Source organism: Equus quagga, chromosome 4 (assembly GCF_021613505.1).
Source record: "Equus quagga isolate Etosha38 chromosome 4, UCLA_HA_Equagga_1.0, whole genome shotgun sequence".
NCBI classification, from domain to species: Eukaryota; Metazoa; Chordata; class Mammalia; order Perissodactyla; family Equidae; genus Equus; species Equus quagga.
In genome coordinates, this window is record NC_060270.1 from 43,326,360 (window position 1) to 43,345,821 (window position 19,462).

General features: G+C 38.5%; 1 protein-coding gene across 3 annotated transcripts in view; it reads left to right on the forward strand.

Annotated features, from left to right (window-relative positions):
* TBL1XR1 (TBL1X/Y related 1) overlaps positions 1 to 19,462 on the forward strand; it is a 161,456-nt gene that overhangs the window by 31,716 nt on the left and 110,278 nt on the right. The window contains exon 2 of one of the 3 annotated variants that reach the window (XM_046658315.1): positions 9,391 to 9,481. The exons of the other annotated variants lie outside the window; for them this stretch is intronic. The gene's annotated coding sequence lies outside the window, so the exon portion shown is untranslated. The remainder of the gene's footprint in view (positions 1 to 9,390; positions 9,482 to 19,462) is intronic. 3 annotated transcript variants of the gene reach the window in all.

Genomic DNA, 19,462 nt, shown 5'->3' on the forward strand with positions numbered 1-19,462 from the left:
ATGAGCATAGCAACTTCACAGTTTTGTAGACTGAGAAAGAAGAGTGACAGCTGGGAGCGTCTTTGGAAGAAATTTTGCAACATAGCCAGGCCAGTGGAATTGAGTAATCTAAACTTTTAATTTGCTATAATTGTGTTTAATTTATTCCTGAAATTCCCTCACACTGTTATCCATTTGAATCAACTTGGAACAAATTTAGCAGTATTTAGGACGAGAGAATACTGTGTATCTAATGGGAAAACTCCTTTTACTCTTGGGTGGTGAAAAATTGTTCTGAGGTTTCACCATAGTTTAGGGAATATACTGCAGGTGTTGTGGAGTACAGCTGGTTTCACACTCACTTATTTACTACTATAGTGTGTAAACCATCACCAACTAACAGAATATAATGCAACTGTTTGTTAATACTGCTTCTGATACACATGGATAAAGTTAAGCTATATTGGGACATACATACTTAAAAAATACTTCATAAATAGAGATGGTGTAATCTGAAAATATGTGGCTTTAAGAGTCATAGATCTGGCTTTCTTCCCAGCTTTGATTTTTAAATACCACGGTGACAGTGAGCAAGTGACCCAACTTTCCCTTCACTAGAGCTGTGTTGTCTGTAAAATAAGGGAGTTCAACACCATCTTTAATCTGCACCACATCTGAGTCTGTGATCCTATGTTTGTTTACTATTATTAGCACTTCTGAGCTACCTTCGAAACAAGTACACATGTAGACCCTTATTTTCAGGAGAGAATGAGTTTTAAGTTCTGAACAACCAACTCACCTTCCAACTCTTTCATCAGCGGTGGACTTGGATTATGTGGTGAAGTCAGAGCTCATAGAGTCTCACAAGTCGTTCTAATTTGCGTCCTAATTTTTAAATGAAGGTAAAATATAAAACTTTGTGACTTTTTCTCCTTGTTTATGAATAGCTTTCTTTACTCCATTTTTATGTCAAAGAATCCTTAGTTACTTTCTGCTAGTTGCCTTCTACATAGCACTTGAACAAAGGCTTATGTATGGCTTATATTTTTCCATCCAGGAAAGTCATTTTGGGGGTTGGAGATAGTCAGATAGAGCTGGAAATATGACCAACAAATGGGAAAAAAATTTTCTAAAACATTAAAAGACATGACTGAGAAAAAGTGTCTGGGTCTGAGTACTTTAAAGTGACACGTGATGTTTTTGCTAGGTAACTCAGTTTGTAGTTGCTGAAAGAGGAAGAAGGAATCAGGGGCTGGTCAGTTTTCAGTTTTAGTGACCTAGTGACTTTGGGGCTCTGGATTTCCACATGCAGAGAAGGCACCCTGCTGTGAGAATTTCTTAGCAACTGCATGTTCCATTCCTTTACCTATGAGTTTACTGTTCTTTTGGCTCATTTTGCGTAGTTTTAAGGAATTGAGAACTCTTTATCCCCTGCTAAAACGTCAACCCCTTTGACATTACATTTATTTGCTTTTCTTCTGTATTCTTGAATCCTGTTCTCTAACTCCACCCTCCCCCGCTTAAAAATGCAGTGCTGGTTTGTTTTTTGAAGAAATCTCCCTTATACTGGCTTTTTTTTCAGTTCTAGAGAAGATAAATGGATGACTAGTTGGATACATTTGGCTCTTGGTTACCAGCATCCTGATTGTCCTGAAAGTAACTTTTTTGACACTTAACTTCTGGTTTTATAAGTTTACCCTTTCAATGGAAGCAGGTAGCTGAGAGAAAGCAAAATGGGACTTTCTGGTTTAACTTTAATTATGGGGTGAGTTATCTGTGCTACGTGTCTCTTGATCTGAAAGTAGGTAATCAAAGATGATAGAAATATATATATACCTACTTAAGATTTGTTTACATTGGCGTTTCCTATTATTTTAGAGGAAGTTTAGAGCAGAGGTTGGCATACTGTTTCTGTAAAGGGTCAGATAAGTAAATATTTTAGGCAACTACTCAAGTCTGCTTGTTGTAGTGGGAAAGCACTACATGTACTATATGTAAATGAATGGGCAATAAAATTTATTTATGATAGATACTGAAATTTGAAGTTATGTAGATTTTACCCCCCCAACCATTTAAAAATGTATAAACTATTCTTAGCTTGTGGACTGTACAAAGCCACAATTTGAACCATGGGCTTTGGTTTGCCAACTCCTGTTTTGGAACAATGATGATAAATTTGTTTCAGTTGCTGTTTTGTACTATTTAAATGATTAATTGTAGAATTAGTATAATATAAAATTAGTGAAATAAACTTTCAACTCTATTATCAGCAGATTACCTAGCCATCTTAAACCTCAGTTTTCTTATATGTAAAATGGAATTAATACAAGTATTGCACATTACAGTTCTTTATTATAAACAACAACCCACCCTGGCTATTTATTGTAAGCAGAGTAGGGAATTACTAAAGAATATTAGATAGCTCCCTGAGTCATTGAGGAGTGCTAGAGATACAGACTTGAGTCCAAGCTTCTGGGAACATTTCCCAAAACCGTAAGTGCAGAACTAGGTTTGAGAAAACCACTGATGCTGAGCACTAAATGCTAGATACTCACCTTTATTATAGATGCTACTGCTGTTGGCTGTGGGACTTGTTCAGATAGGAACTCTATGTTGTAACCACTGGGAAATGGCTAATGTTACTGTTGCTGCCATCAAAAGCCAAATGAGAGCCAGCCTTGATGGCCTAGCGGTTAAAGTTTGGTGCACTCTGCTTCAGTGGCCCAAGCTTGATTCCCGGGTGTGGAACCACACCACTGTCTGTTAGTAGCCATGCTGTGGTGGTGGCTCACATAGAAGAACTAGAAGGACTTAGAACTAGAATATACAACTTTGTACTAGGGCGTGGGGAGGAAAAAAATAAAAAAAGAGGAAGATTGGCAACAGATGTTAGCTCAAGGTGAATCTTTCCCAGCAGAAAAAGAAAAAGAAAGTCAGATGTGTCGCTGCCTTGGGCATGAGCAAAAATGGAAGTTCTACTCATTGCTTGCTTACTTCCAAATCAAAGTCTTTTGGAGGTTTATATGTTAGAGATGGAATGATATGCGATGTCGCCAGCTATAAGGAAGCTGGGAACTTTTAAGTTCTAATTTCTACATTAGAAATGACAGTAGTAAATTAGAAATTACATTAATATATTAGGTGGTAGATTGTTAAATGTAGAAATATCCACAAATTGAAAAGTATGTTCAAACTTTTAGTAGTGGTAAATGTGTTGCATGTCCACAACAGTGGACACTTAACTGTTCCCCATTAGCTTATAACTTCCTTCTGTACTTAAACTTCAAACAACTGTAACAAGCTCTCACCTCAAAACTATAATTTATGAAAGGTTTGTGTTCTAAGTTGGTATGTGAGTTGGTTATTTAGAACCTAAAACTTATTCTCCCTTCAAAACAAGAAGGTTATAAATAATGGACTTGTTTCCGAGGTAGCCAGAATAAGGTTGCTGACAAAAACCAGTGTCTATTTCATGGAGATAAGTTCTTTCATGATGGAAAGATCCCTGAGTGTTATCAGCTTGCTACTAGGTGGCTGTTTGTTCACCATGAAATATAGTACTGTTTGGCGTGGAGCTGAGAGGGACTCAGAGTTGCTGCTTATGGTAGATTGTGTTATTCAACAGTATCTGCTTTTCCTTTCACTGGGCTCCTCTGCAGGGTCCCTACCTAGGGGAGGAGTGCTTCCTTCTTCCCACTGACATCAGGCTTGGCCATGGGACCTGCTTTGGTCAATGGGAGATGAGAAGTGATATACAGCATGTCTGTGCAGAAGCTTTAGGAGCTACTGCATGAATCGATTTTTGCTGATTTTCCTCTGCCACAAAAAAAACAGCTGCCAGATAAAGACTGTTTCTTTTGCCAGGATCCCAGAATGAAGAAGATACCTGTAGCCAAACCAAAGCCTACAACAAAAAAATGAGAAATACTTTTTGATTGTAGTAAAATAGTAATTCTCAAAGTGCTGTCTATTTGAAGCCAGACCTTTTCAGGGTGAAAACTATTTCAGTAGTACTAAGTGCCTTTTTCACTGTGCTGACGTTGTGCTATGGCTCAAAAGCGATGGTGGGGAGACTGCTGGCGCCCTAGGGAAAAACGGTGTCGCTGCTTCAGACCGTGCTCTTCATCTCCACACACTTATTGTAAACCGAAAATATTTTGCTTAAGAGTGTCCTTGATGAAGCAGTAAAAGTTTTAATTAAAAAAAATCTTAATCCCGAGTATGCCTATTTTTACAAGTCTTTCTGCTGAAGCAGGAAGTGTTGGTGAAGCACTTCTGCGTGCTGAAGTATGGTGGCTGTCACAGAGAGAAGCACTGTGTGGTTATTGGAGTTACGAGCTGAACGTGCCTCCTCTTATGGAATACCGTTTTCACTGGAAGCTCTGATTCCCTAGGGTTATTCTGATGTGAGCATTTGACAAGCGTTTTCTGAAATGAGCGAAGTGAGCCTTTACTTCAAGGAAGAGAACTTGCAGTATTGTTGCCAGTGATAAAATTTGATATTTCAGGTGAAAATTAGAATTTTGGAGAATTATCAGGCAACGTTAACTTGACAGCTTCCAGATGCTTAGGCTTTATCTGATGAACTTGGTAGGGATAGTAGTGAATGTAGTTTTTAAAAATGTTTGATGCTGTATAACGAAATGCCAACTTTTGGGAGATCTACCTAACTCGGTGGACCAGTATTTATGATTGCGCTTCTTTCTTTCTTGTAGGAGGAACAAGATGTAGGGACTTGGTTTTCATTATGGAGGGGATATCCTGACTTGCCACATTCTACTGGCTCCTAGAGTTTTACAGTGGTGGCAGGACCCTGTATTTTCTTGGGACTTATTTTCAGTCTTTTGCCATATATGTCTTATTAAGGCATCTAGAGTACTGCTACTTCCTCCTCATGAGGTCCTCTTGGCTTGATTTTTATCAGTGTAGTGGACCAGTGTGATGACCAGTGGTGTGGTGAAATAATGAAGGTCATAGGAAAGCTAGAAACTGTTACCTAGCCTGAGGCAATATAGTCACTATGCCCTACTGTCCAAGCCAGATGAAAGCAAATTGCTTCTGGCCCTCTCTTTGTAGAGGTAGGGAAACCATTTGCCAGAACTATAGCTGCACACCATGTACTGCACTAAAAAGATCCAATTTGGGTTACCAGCTATGCTTATACTCATTAAGTTTAAAATTCTGTCATTCTCTAAGATCGTTTGTGTATTCTGCGTTAGCCAAACAGTTCTATTAAGTGAATATCTGCTGGGGATTGCAACCCTTTCATCTTTCATTTCTTTGATAATTCCCCCAGAAATGCAATATTTTGTGTTGGGGGAGAACTCCAGGGATCTCTGTCTGACCATTCTTGATACAATACTACCCCACTACTCCACCTGTTGTGGCATCAGTGTGGGATTTGGTCAGTCGACCATCACCTGAGACTACCCTTTTCAGCTGTACATTCGACACCTGGGGAAATAACCACAAGATGAGAGGATGAGCCACTCTCTGAAAAATGGACTTGGGCCCAAACTTCATGTACTATTTGACTACTAGAATCCCTGATTCTGACACATAGATCCATACAGTAGTGCTATCTAGGTCCTCAGGGATTAGTTTGAGTTAAGATTTTATAGTCCCAAAAAGGTTGGGGTATTTCCTGTTCCCAGGTGCCTGGTTATCCTGGTAAGTGGCTGTTGATGTGTTCTGGAAAGCCAAGAGGAAAGTCACTGTATTTGTGCTGTGTCTTAGAGCCTGTTTGAAGGGTCCTTTACCCCACCTTCACTCTGGAGGCCCTGGGTCTGGGGACGTTGAGAGGCTGTGATTTTGTTTTGGTGGCTTATGTCCCCTCTGTCAGGCCTCTCTGTATGCCATACCTAGAGTTGTTTATTTGTGTAGATTAGGGATCAGCAAACTTTTTCTGTAGGAAACCACATATTAAATATTTTAGACTTTCTGTGCTATACAGTCTCTGAAAAAATTACCCAGCACAGCCTTTTTAGTGCTAAAGCAGCCATAGACAATACATCAATAAACATGCCTGTCGATGTTCCCGTCAAACTTTGTTTATGAAAACGGAGGGGATCAAATTTGGACCACAGGTTGTGTTTCTGCACCTCTGGTACAAATATATGATTGTGCTGGGATGTCCTAATATTATGATTTTAGAGTCTTTCCAAGATTCTTGCAGACAAACAGGTTTGATAACCCCACTATATTCCTGTTTCTTTAGCCTTTCTTGGTACCACTTGATGTTAAAATTAAGCATCAACAAAATCAGACTGTGCGTTTTGGTCTTGACAGCTCTAGAGCAGGGACTGGCAGGCTGCACCCTCCAGGCTGAATGTGGCCTGCATTTGTTTTTGTATGATCTACAAACTAAAAATGTTTTTCACGTTTTTAAATAACTGAAAAAAAACAAAAGAAGAATAATATGCTGTGATAAGTGAAAATTATATGATATTCAAATTTTCATATATAAGGATTTATTGGAGCACAGCTGCATTAATTTGTTTACATGTAGTTAATGGCTGCTCTCACTTCACAGCAACAGTATTGGGTAGTTGTGACAGACACGTTATGGCCTTAAAAAACATTTACTGTTTGGCCCTTTATAGAAAAAAGTTTGCTGATGCCTACTGTAGGGATTGCAGAAAAATTCTTTTATGTCATACTTAGTAACTGCCTTGTTCTTTCTCAGTGCCTTGAGTCAAGAATTTAGACTATGAATATATCACTTTCTTTTTTGAACTCTCTGTCACTGTTAGAAGCACTAGTCCTACTTCACTGTCCTTTATAGCTACCTCATGCTCTTGTATTCATAGCTTTCATGCTCCCCAAAGCAGTGTTTTCAGTAGGTACTTCATTACAGATGACCACATTACAGATGAGCAATTTAATATTGTCACAGCCTGAGTGAACTATCAAAGGCCCATCTTACATAATTGTGTCTTTACTGCATTCAGACCCGACCATATTGAATAACATTCTCAGATCCCCGTTACTGGAAGGTTTACTCATCACCTCACAGATTGTAAGAATTTAATAATAGAAATAATATTACCCAGTATTTTATTGAATTTTTGCTGTGTGCAGGCACTAAGTGCTCTTCACATGTAAAAAGTACTTAGGATAGTGCCGGCCACATAAATATTCAAAAAAGTTTAGCTAGTGTTTATTTTTTCATTTAGAAGTAGACATCCCCCATACATTATGTACTGTGAAAAACTTCATTAGCTGTTAAAATTTTAAAAATCACATTAAGGTTAAATTGAAGTGATTGATGTAAATTAATACTTTTTGCTTATAATATTGGCCCTTTTTTTAACTTGTAAATGAATACAGTGGATTCTCATTATTTGCAGTAGTTATGTTTATAAAGTTGCTGGGAACGCTGAATTAGCAAATATTGAACCTGCTCCTAGGGGAAATACAGAGTTAGGTTCCTGTGAGCCTCTGGTCACAGCATTTTTGTCAGCTGATCAATAATAACCTTGTTTCGTGTGTTTCTGTTTTGAAGACACCTTATTTAATCTGTACTGTTGATTCATTAACATTGTGCTCGTGACCAGCAGCATTATAGCTCCTACATGAATGAAGCCCGTCTACCACACCTTTTCTCCATAAGATACACCGTGGCCTTCTTGTGCTTAGGAACACTAGACAGCCTTTCAGCACTATACATGGTGCTGTTTTCAATAGCAAAATCACCAAGAAAAAGCACAAAAATACAAAAATGTGGCACTAAGCTGACCACACAAAGGCCGTTTATTTATAGAACGGGAGCTGAAAGAAGGAGGCAGGGTGCTGCCCTATTCGCTGGGCTGTGTGCATAACAGGCAACTCACTTTTTGCTGTTGTGTATGCGTCTGAAGATCGTGAAAGTGCCACAAGTATTAATTTTGGGGTTACATAGAAATTTTAACAAGTAGGCAGATTTCACAAATATGAAATCTATGAATAATGAAGATTGACCGTCTCTCTCCAGATGCCGCAGTTTATAATTTTTAATTTGTTTTATTTATATTTTAATTTTTATTTTTTTACTTGCTTTTTGAAATTGTTCTTAAATTGTGTTAAAATACACCTAATAGTTTGATTGTGTTAAGTACATTTGCATGGTCATGCAGCCGTCTCCGAACTCCTTCATCTTTGTAGCGTTTAAGCAAGTCCCTATTTCCTCCTCCCTCCAGTCCCCGGCAGCCACCCTTCTACGTTGTGTTTCTGTGAATTTGAGTACACTAGAATCCTCAGTTTGTAAGTGGCGCTATAGGATATTTGTCTTTTTGTGACTGACGTCTTTCACTTAGCATAGTGTCTGCAAGGTTCATCCATGTTGTAGCATGTGTCAGAATTTCCTTCTTTCTTAAGGCTGCATAATATTACATTGCACATATAGCCCACGTTTTGTTTATCCATTCATTGGTAGATACTTGGGTTGCTTCCATCTTTTGGCTATTGTGAATAATGCTGCTATGAACATGGGTGTGCAAGTATCTCTTTGAGACCCTATCTTTTTTCCCAACAACAGTTTATCTTTTACACATATTGTAAAAATGAGTGAACCGACTAAATAGAACAGATATATACTACAAAGTGACAGGTAGACGTTCTTGCTTGGCTTTATCCCATTCACCAGAGACAGCTGTTATTTAGAGTTTGTGTATCCTTTCAAGTGTGTTTTTGTGCACAATCCAGGCATATATATAAAATATGTGAAAAATATTTAATATGATTTATTTACATATAGTTTAGTAGCAATTGGGATCATATGCGTTCTGTTTATGGATATTATTTCATGTAAATACATATATATCTTATTTTTAACTGCTATTTTCTAATATACAGATATTGGAATATCTGTGATCTAATTTCTGTATGTACTATAACTTTTTAGAAATCAAAATCAGTTTTTAAATTTAAAAGTAATGCATGCATGTGGTAGAAAAAGCTCCGAACAGCACAGAATGGTGTGAAGAAAGCTGAGAGTATCTTTTCTCCCTTTATTTGCCCCACTGCCACTTCCAGAGGCAGGCCTTGTTTGCTTGCTGTAGTGGCTTTACATAATAAAGTCTACTGAAGGCTCTTACTTCTTCATATATTAACCATGAGGCACATCTCATATGAAAGTTTTAAGGAAATTAGTGCATTTACTCTTCCTTATACGTCCTCTTTCTAATTTTTGAAAATCTCTTATTTTTACAGAATAAAGTTTAGTGTTTACAACTGCTTAATTCTGTATCTTCTCTTTTTCAGTAGGATGATTTCAGAAATTAAAAAGAATTACTAATTGTTATAACTGTTGTTTACGATGTAATATTTATGAGGAAGAAATATAATACTGTGTCATTAAACTTATGCTATTAAAGGAGAATCTCCCGTCGGTGAGAAGTGTCTTCTCTTTTATTAATTATTTGTTATTCCTAGGTCATCCTCAGCGCTGCTGTTTCTGCTGTCTCGGTTGTGTTTTATTGGATTCCTTTTTTGTTTTGCTGCTGTACTTTTTCAGTTTTTTCATGTAAGTAAAATTTAAATTCTCAAACGTTTGAAAACCTGTTTATTTTGGCTCTCGATGGCGAATCTGACTTGTGAGAGTGGTGCTTTTCAGGCTTTTTCATGTTGTGATATGTATGTAGGAAACGATACTGTTTGTGTGGTGGGTGAAGCTGCTTGCAGCAGAGGCCCCTGGCTGTACACCTGGAATGCAATTATTTGTAGCACACGTGTTGGGGAAGCTTTGGGGTTTAGGAATCTAGTTTTTAAATGTTTTCCTCTTAAAACTTGGAGGACACTGCTCTGTTGTCTTCTAGCATCCAGTATTTCTGGTGAGAAGATGAATGTTGGAGTGATTCTCGTTTCTCTCTGGAAACTTTCTTGGCATTCTGAAAATTTACTAGCATGAATCTGGTTATGGGTCTTTTTTCATTTATTTTTGTTCCATTGTGAGTCTTTTCAATTTGATGACTCAGTCTTTCTTCAGCTCTTGGAAAGTTTAGCATGTTCCTCTTTCTTTTTGTGTTATTAGTTTCCCTCCATCTCTATTCTCCACTTTTGGATGTTTTATGTAAGTGAATGTTGGACTGCTTAGATCTTTTTTTTTTTTTAAAGATTTTATTTTTTACTTTTTCTCCCCAAAGACCCCCAGTACATAGTTGTATATTCTTCGTTGTGGGTCCTTCTAGTTGTGGCATATGGGACGCTGCCTCAGTGTGGTTTGATGAGCAGTGCCACGTCTGCGCCCAGGATTCAAACCAACGAAACACTGGTCCGCTTGCAGCAGAGCGCGCGAACTTAACCACTCGGCCACAGGGCCAGCCCCATGGACCGCTTAGATCTTAGTTCACATTGTAATTTTTTCTCATAGGTTTTCATCTTTGTGTTTATGGGGGTTTTCTTTTTTTTTTTTTTGCTTTACCTTGAAGAGGAATCACTTCACCCTTATATTACAGATAAGTAATTTGGTGTTTAGTCCTGCCCATTTTCGTCCTGATCTCTGTTTTCTTTGTTGACAGTTTTGTCTGTTCATCTTACTCCTCTTCCTTGCTGTTGCTAGGTTTCCCCAGTGTTGCGTGGTTTTGGTTGGCATAGGCAGTTGAAGTCTGTCTGCTGCAGTGTGTAGTTCTTTCTCTGCTAGGGTACCACTCTGTCTTGAGTGGTAGTGTTGGTGTGAGGGGTTCTGGGAAGTGGGATTAGGGTGGACCAGCAGATCAGCCCTCCTTCTAGGGAGAGTGGAGGACGAGTGGGCCCAGTGGCGCCCTTCTCGCTTGGGTGCCTGCAGTGTCTTTAGGTTCCGGAGGGGAGCGTTGCTTTGGTAGGTTTCACGTGGGTGATACTGAGGCATTGCTCCCTTCCCACTGTTTTTTCTCCTTTTCTCCCCCCCCCCTTTTATTTCTCTCTCTGCATTAGAGGTCTGACTTACTGCTCTGGTTTTCTCTCCGCCCTGGCTACTCAGAGGAAGCCTAACCCGGGCAGAAAGGCCTGCTTTATAGAGATCAGCTCTCTGGCTTTATCCTAAAGGCAAAAGCTGCCACCACCGGCCACTCCGTTCACAGTCAGAGGAGAAGGGGCTCACTTGTCTAGAATCAGGTAATGGAGCCCCTTGATGAAGAAGCACCTTAGCTTCTGCCAATTTGTCGTGACCTGCAGTTTGAAAACCCTTGCTTTAGGTCTTGATCTGTTGAACAGTGGGAAGGTAGAGGGTTTGGATTCAGGTAGACTGAGGTGGTTCTAGCTTAATGGTCTTGGGTAATTTCCCTCTTTGAGTCTGTTTTTGCAGCTGAAACTGGGAATATTATCTTGTTAGCTTGATTATGAGGATTAGAAATAAATGCAAAACGCCTAGCAGTGCTAGGAATGATGTAGATATTTAATAAATAATAATATCTTCATTATTTTTACTATATGACACCTCTCGTATTAAGTAGGCACTGAAATTCAAACATTCTTGCCTTTAGGGAAGTAGGTAACATTTCATTAATATAGAGACATATAGATATAACTACCCTGCAGAGTGAGAAGGATGTTAGTATATAAAAGCTATAGTAGCCTAAAGAAGGAAGCTAGAGTTGGGGAATTACGGGTGTGCCTTTTTTTTTTTTTTTAAGTCTCAAGGAACAGGGTCTCTCAAATTTCCTCCAGCTAAATGGGATTTTACTTTAAAGATACATAAGGGAGGTAAGAAAAACAGGAATCACTTTAGAGGTGCAGAGCCAGGCGCTTCAGAACTGCAGTGCTGTCTTGACCATAACTGATGGTTTTCATTTTCTGACTTCATGAATACTTGGCACATCTCGTCGGGTGTAACGGTCCCTAAGGCCTGAGTTCTCATGGGTCTCCCTTCAGTAGCAGCAGTCCTAGGCCTCCAGCTCCAGTATTCTGCTGTCATAATCACTTCTGTCTTCCACTAGATCGGGTCTACTCTTCTTTGCTTTATGATTTCTTCTACAATGTGACTTCTGCTGACCTCTGTCACAATCTTGGTTTCTTGACTGCCAGTTTGGTTGTAAGGAACAGAAGAAGATTCTAGATAACTGAAGCTAAAAAGAGGAAAGATATGTGGTAGTTCAATGGAGCAAAGAAAAAGTGAAGAACAAGAGAGCTAGGTCATAGGAATCAGTGAGCTGACTTGGGAGTGGTTAATAATCAGTCCAGTTATTTTCCTTTATAGTTTTCTCTCTGGGGATTCACATGTCTAGAAGAGAGTTTGATTTGCCTAGCTTGAGTTATGTTTCTACCCTTTGGCCAGAGGAGAAGAGGATGCTCTGAAAATCCAACCAAGACCCTGTGCAGTAGAAGTCATGTGGTTCTTCTAAACCACACTTAGGGTGCTGCTCCAGAAGGGGGACTGGATGCTGGCCGCCAGACGCAGCAGATGTCAGATTCGGTGTTGCTGCACATGTGTGTTTGTGGAGGGGTGTATATATTTTATTCCAACTCCACAGAGAAGATATGTCTGGTTCTTAACCATTATCCTGTACAGAATATGTTTACTGGGCACAGATCTAGTTTAAAAAGTGAACAGAACTTTGGAGTGGTATGTGATTAGGGCTTAGGGCATGTGTCTTGAAACTATGTGATATGAGAGGAGAGAGATAATAAGCAAAGAAAATGCCATCCCAAGGATTTTGGATTCATTTATTTTAAGCTGTGAAATTATGTGGTCATATTTATCCTTTAGAAAGTTTACTCTGGAGGCATGATAAAGGTTGGAGTGAGGGCAAAGGGCTGTGTGAGCACATGGAGCAAGGCCAGTAAGAAAGCTGCTGGGTTAGTTGAAGTCCAGATTTCTAAGGCCCTTTGTGACCTGGCTCCACTCATCTCTGTGATTTAGTGTTCTACCATTTGTCCCTTGCTTACCACTCTCTGGCCGTACTTATTTTTGTTCCAGTTAAACGTTCTCGCCTCAGAGCCCCTGTACTTGGAATTCTCTTATCTCTAGTTGGCACTTCCTTGGATTCTTCTCATTTGTACCTCAGCTTGTCTGTCCCTTCCCCCTTTCCTGGCTATATTCTCTAATGCTATTGCCTCTCTGGCTTTTCACTATCAGATCATTCTGTTTTATTTTCTTCATAGCAGTTATTACACTCTGTTAGCTTTTTTTGTTTTTTTTTTGGAAGATTAGGCCTGAGCTAACATCTGTGACCAATCCTCCTCTTTTTGCTGAGGAAGATTGGCCCTCAGCTAACATCCGTGCCCATCTTCCTCTATTTTATATGTGGGATGCTACCACAGCATGGCTTGATAAGTGCTGTGTAGGTTCGCACCCAAGACCTGAACTGGTGAAACCTGGGTGGCTGAAGCTGAGTGCACAAACTTAACTGCTGCACCACCAGGCCAGGCCCTGTTAGTGGTTTTTGTTTTTGTTATTTTTACTTTTTCCAGTAATAGTGGCACTGAAGTAGGGTTTGATTACTAAAGACGACTCCTAGCACCCCCACATGACAGTGCTGATCAGTCTGTGGTTTATTGCTGAAAAAGGACACAGTACAGAAGCTACATTGAAGTGGCATTAGCTGTATAACCAAAGGTTGCTTCACAGCAATGGACCTGAAGAGGATGAGTGTGAATTCCAGTATCCTCCCTCCGTAGAGTCATCCTGGGCATGCTTTCTCAGATCAGGATCACAGTGTATGCAAGAAACACCTTGAAACAAGGTAGCCCACAGGGGCGTCCCAGCTGGAACTTCTTATATCCAGCTGGCCACATAGGTGTAGTTGTGCTCTGCAGCCAGCCCAAATGGTGGAGCCCTCTGGGATCTCATGAAAACCAAGTGCAAACCATCAATCTCACTGTTAACAATAAACAGTGCTGATCGGCTGGTACAAACAGCCCAGAGCTCATTGGATCCATGGATTCCAAGCATCATTATTAATCAAGTATGTTTTGTGCTTTCACCAGGCTTCAGTGCCATGCAGGTGCTTCTTTTATTTCAAGAGTGGACTCAGGACAGTTTGAGGCCTGCTGGAACTAACCCTCAGAGAGCTATTTGTTTACATTTTTGTTTATCTTTCTCTTCCACTAGAATGTAAACGCCAGTAGAGCAAGTATCTTGTCTATGTTTGAAGATATCAGTGATTTTGTTAATATGTTTAAGATTTAACAATGGGTATTCAGAATGTCCAAAAGTATCTTTTCCATTTAGATTTTTTTTCTTTCCAGCTTTTAGGTTGGAAGGACCAGCATTTTGTGCCTGTTGAGGCAGGAGGCAGTGAGTGATAAGAAAGAATGGGTATAAAAGTGAGCACAGTTCTGTTCTGCTTCTTGTTGTTCCTTCATCTTTCCTCGACTCTCCCTTGAGGGACTCTATGCTTAGGCAAATAAGGTAGTTTCCCTTTTTTGCATGTTTCCTTGTGTCTTTGAGAAAGAGACATACAAAAAATTCTCTCTGAACTGTTTCTTATAAAAGGAATTATAGTATTTTTACAGGCAGGTGAGTATATTTTGAAGGATAAATTCCCTACAGTGGAATTTTAGGGTCAAAAGACATATGCATTTTTAAATTTCACTACCAGATTGTCTCCATGGATGCTCCTACCGGCAGTGTTTGAGAATAATGCTACAAAGTCTTATAGCACTTTTTATCTTTACCAACCAGTAGATGAAAAATGCTATCTTATGTTTTTTAAAGATATACTTTTCGTTATAATATATAAAAATGTGGCTTGATTAATTTCACAAACTGAACACACCCGTGTAACCAGTACCCCAGTCATTGCTCCATCTCTCGCCTCTGGAAAGATAACCGTTATCCTGACTTACATCGTCAGTTCATTGTTTTTTACTTCATATAAGTCATACAGTCTGTATGCTTGTTTATGGCTTCTTTTGCTCAGTATTATAGCTGAGATTCATCCAGATTGTATCAGAAGTTCTCAGTGAAATCTTAATTTGCATTTCTCTTAGGAGGAGAGAATCTTTTCATGTTTCAAGCTTTAAAATTTTTATCTTCTGTAAGCTGTTTATCTCCTGTGTCCGTGAATTGGAGGATCATTTTCTTGTTTTCTTATGGATCTCTTTATATATAAAAGAAGTTAATCTTTCATCTGGGAGACACGAGTTGTAACTATTTTCTAAATAGTCGTGCCTTTTGATTTTGCATGTGGTGGTTCCTGCATGAACATTTTTAAAAATTATATCATCTAATTAATTTTTATGGCCATTACAGTTTTTCTCCCATTATATTACTTGTTTCCCTCAATAGGCCTGCTGTCTTGTGAGCATCCCATAACTTGTTAAATCACACTTTAATGTCAGTGAACATGAAAGCACAATAAGGAAATGAAAAGTGATAATGCTGAAAGTGAAATTTGAATCAAAGGTAGATGGGGTTATAGCAGAACAGAACGTTGCCACTGTTCAAGAGACTCTAGATATGCAGTCAGAGGAACCTTGTGAGGGCCCACTTCGGGACAAATGAGGAACGTGGTTGTGATGAAAAGGATGGTGCCCTGGAAGAAGTGACACTGGCAAGAAACTTCACACTAATGGAACTCTTTCAGAGATATTTCATGACGTCGAGAGTGCAAGAGATAAAATGTTAGAGGCTGGTTCCAATTTAGAAAGGAGTATGACAGTTACTCAAAATGTATAAAATATAAGAGATGCTCACTCTGTTGTAAGTTATTCCATGAAAGAAGACAAGTGCTGTTTAACCTACTTTATTTACAAAGAAAGAAAGCACTTTAGTTCATAGTGGTTCTCATTTCTTAAATTACAGTGTACTAAATGAATATTGGTTTTCCTATATTTTTATTTTCTCATCCATTTATAACTGACAGTTTTTAGTGTTTTGATAATTTTAAAGGTCACAGAACAATTCCCACTGATTAAGGTCACTTTGCTTGGTTTTATCCCATATGGTCATTTCTGTGGTCCTACACTACTGTGCAAAATGAGGACTTTCCGTATATGTTTAAACAAAAAAAACCCCTGAACTCCTTAAACTGACCTGGAATGTTTCAGAAAGTGATCTCTTTATTGTCTGTTCTGACCTTGGAGTCCATCATAGGTTAAATAGAACTGCAAATATGGTGTATTTTTCTTGTACTTAAGACTTGAGTTCCTGGAACTGCTCTGGGTCTCATTTCTTCCCTAAATTGCCAAATGAAGATACTAATAGTCTCATGAGCTATATGAAGAAGAGTATGCGAGATCATGAAAGACAACAGTGATTTTGTGTATTTCTTCATCACCTGCTGCATATTAGGCATTGTGTTAGGTATTGGGGTATAAATAACATTAGATCCTTTTTCTTCTTGAAGGAGCTTACAATCTACAAAGGGTGGTGAGACAGATGAAAGATAATATAAAGGAGTTATGTAGAAATATCATAGAAGAATAATAGTTCATGATAATGAAAATTTCCGATAATTTAAAACATTTTACAGTGTTGCTGAATTCTTTGCTCTTCTGTGATGTTGGAGATACCACAAAAGAGTAATTCTTGTTTTCAAGGAAATTGGTGGGATTTATACAAGTTGAGCCTCTGTATAGGTCAGGTGGCAGCATGTCTAGTACATGCCATAAAACAGATATTTTTAATGTAAATACTACATCATGGAAATAATTATACTTGGGCAGCAGGTCTCATACTGATTGTAATCTGTCTCTGGAAGATTAGTCTTTAAAACAAATAGCCTAATTTTGGATTGTGAGTGCATTTTATGAGCACAGTGGGTTAATTGATCAACTTGAGGGTTATATTGTAAGTTACTGTTGAAGCTAGATTCTTTTTTTTTTTTTGGTGAGAAAGATTGGCCCTGAGCTAACATCTCTTGCCAGTCTTCCTCTATTTTGCATGTGGGACACTGCCACAGTGTGGCTTGATGCGTGGTGTGTAGGTCCGTGCTCGGGATGTGAGCCTGTGAACCCCAGGCTGTCGAAGTGGAGTGCACAAACTCAACCACTCCGCCACTGGGCTGGCCCCTGTAGAATCTAGGTTTTGAGCCTCCCAATCCAGTGTTCCTTTCCTAAACCTGAACCTGTGTTGTTAAATCTAATTTAGTGTTTCATATAGTCATTAAAAAGAATTTGATTTTGACTTCATTTCTCCGTAAGAACTTGACTGCTTGGCTTTCCTTTTTTCAGAGATGAAATCAAAGATATTGATTCTGGTTATTTACTGGACATATATTTATTCAATATTTTTGAGAGCCTGTGCTAAAAACTTTGAGGGATCTGAAAATGTTTGGCTGTTTGCTACCATAAAACTTTAATAGTTGAAATAAGTGTTGAACACAAATAGCTAAACAAGTAATAGAAGCTGGCAATCATTGTCTTACCGGTGATACAAATGAGGACTTATAGTCAAAGGAGTCACCAGTTATTTCCAGCTTGGGGAATCAGATAGGGCTTCATGGATGCGGAACTGTTGATCGAGGGCTTGAAAGATATCATGGGCGTGTTAACAGAAGCCAGTACTGATTGGAGCAAACAGCACTGGAAAGGTCCTGAAGATAAAAAGCTGCTCTGATGTGTCTTAATTTTATTACATAACCCATGTTTGGTAAGTCATGTTTGAAAAAAGGTCATCAGATCATTAATATTACCAGTTTTTGTTCTCAAAAGAATATTGTTATATGATTTGGGTTTGCACAGTGGGTCTTAAAGTGTGGTCTCTGTCGGCATCAACATCTGGTAACTTGTTAGAAATGCAAATCCTTGCTCCCACCCCAGACTGAGAAGTTGAATTAGAAAGTCTCGGGACTCCGCAGTCGGAGCTTTAGTAAGTCTTACCTTGTTTTGAGAGGATTAGGCATTTATAGTCCATTATTACCTTTTGGAACAATCTGTATCAGCTTTGTTTGATAGAGCTTACTTTTTTTGTACGTTATCTTTCTCTAGAAACTACTAATGATTAATCGCCCATTCCATAACTTTAATTAAAAGTCATTGCTCTCCAACTTGCTATTTGATTATAAAATCTTTGTCAGTTTGAAGGGTAACTTTTTACTTGAAAATTTGGAAATCTAGAAATTGAAGAATTTAGTGAGCTATTATAATTGTCTGACAGTGGTAATTATAAAGAAAATTGCTGGTACATCTCTTGGCACATCAAGTATACTGGCTGTTTTATTGTCACCTGGAATTTAAAAATGGAGTATTACAGTCATTGGATATATAGAAAGGAAACGTGCTGATGTAGTTTTTCACTTTTAGGAAATCTTTTAATGACACCTGTCAGTTTTGCACTAAATTTTTTCAAAATTCTAATTCATTATTTCAAATGAAATTCTAATAATTGAAGGACTGCCAGACTTTTCCAGAGTAGCTGCATTTTACATTTCCACCAGCACTGTGGGAAGGTTCCATATCCTCAACAAGCATTATTATTGTCTTTCTGTTGTTAGCCATCCTAGTGGGTGTGAAGTGGTATCTCATTGAGATTTTGATTTGTATTTCCATGATGGCTAATGATATTAAAGGTATTTTCATGTGCTTGTAGGCCATTTGTATGTCTTCTTTGGTGGAATATCTATTCAGTTACTTTGCCCATTTTAAAATTGGGTTATTTGTCTTTTTATTATTGAGTTGCACTATTTCTTCATATATTCTAGACACAAGTCTCTTATGATATGTTTTACAAAAATTTTCTTCTGTGAGTTGCCTTTTTACTTTCTTGATGGTGTCCTTTGCAGCAAAAAAGTTTAAAATTTTGATGGTGGAGTTTATTTTTTCTTTTGTTGCTTTTGCTTTAGGTATCATATCTAAGAAACCATTGCCTAAACTAAAGTCACTTAGGTCTTTGATCCATTTTGAGTTAATTTTTTTTTTTTTATTGCTGGGAAAGGTTAGCCCTGAGCTAACATCTGTGCCAATCTTCCTCCACTTTATATGTGGGTTGCACCACAGCATGGCTGACAAGTGTCATAGGTCTGCACCTGGGATCCAAACCTGTGAACCTGGGCGCCACTGAAGTGGAGCACGCCTAACCCAACCACTACACACGGGGCCAGCCCCTTGAGTTAATTTTTTTATATGGTATGAAGTAGGGTTTCAACTTCATTTTTTGCATGTGGCTATTCAGTTGTCCCAGCACCCATTTGTTACAATGACAGATTTTGGTGAATTTTTATCTATACTTTCTAGATCTTAGTAGCAGTTGAAGAGATTTTGAGTTTTACTGACTAATCCCACCCCTTGTCTAAAATAAGAATAAATTTACTAAGTATTGAAGAAAAAGTTCTGTGAATAAAGAACTGTGTTCCATTTTAGGAGTCATATTTTTAGAAGGACACAAACAGGAGCAGAGTTTTGTAATTGTTATGTCACAAGTTTTTAAAATGGGGAATAAGAACACTTGAGGATGAGACTGGGAAAAAGTCCTTCCAGTAGCTAAAGATTTTTGTTTAGAGCAGTTAAGCTTGTTTTGTATAGCTTCAGAGGCCTTAAATAGAAATTATAGGTAGATATATTTGAAACCTAGAGAAGAAAGAACTTTGAAACAATTAGAGCTGTCTAATAATTTAGTAAAATGGCCACCCTCACGTGGAGGCACTCC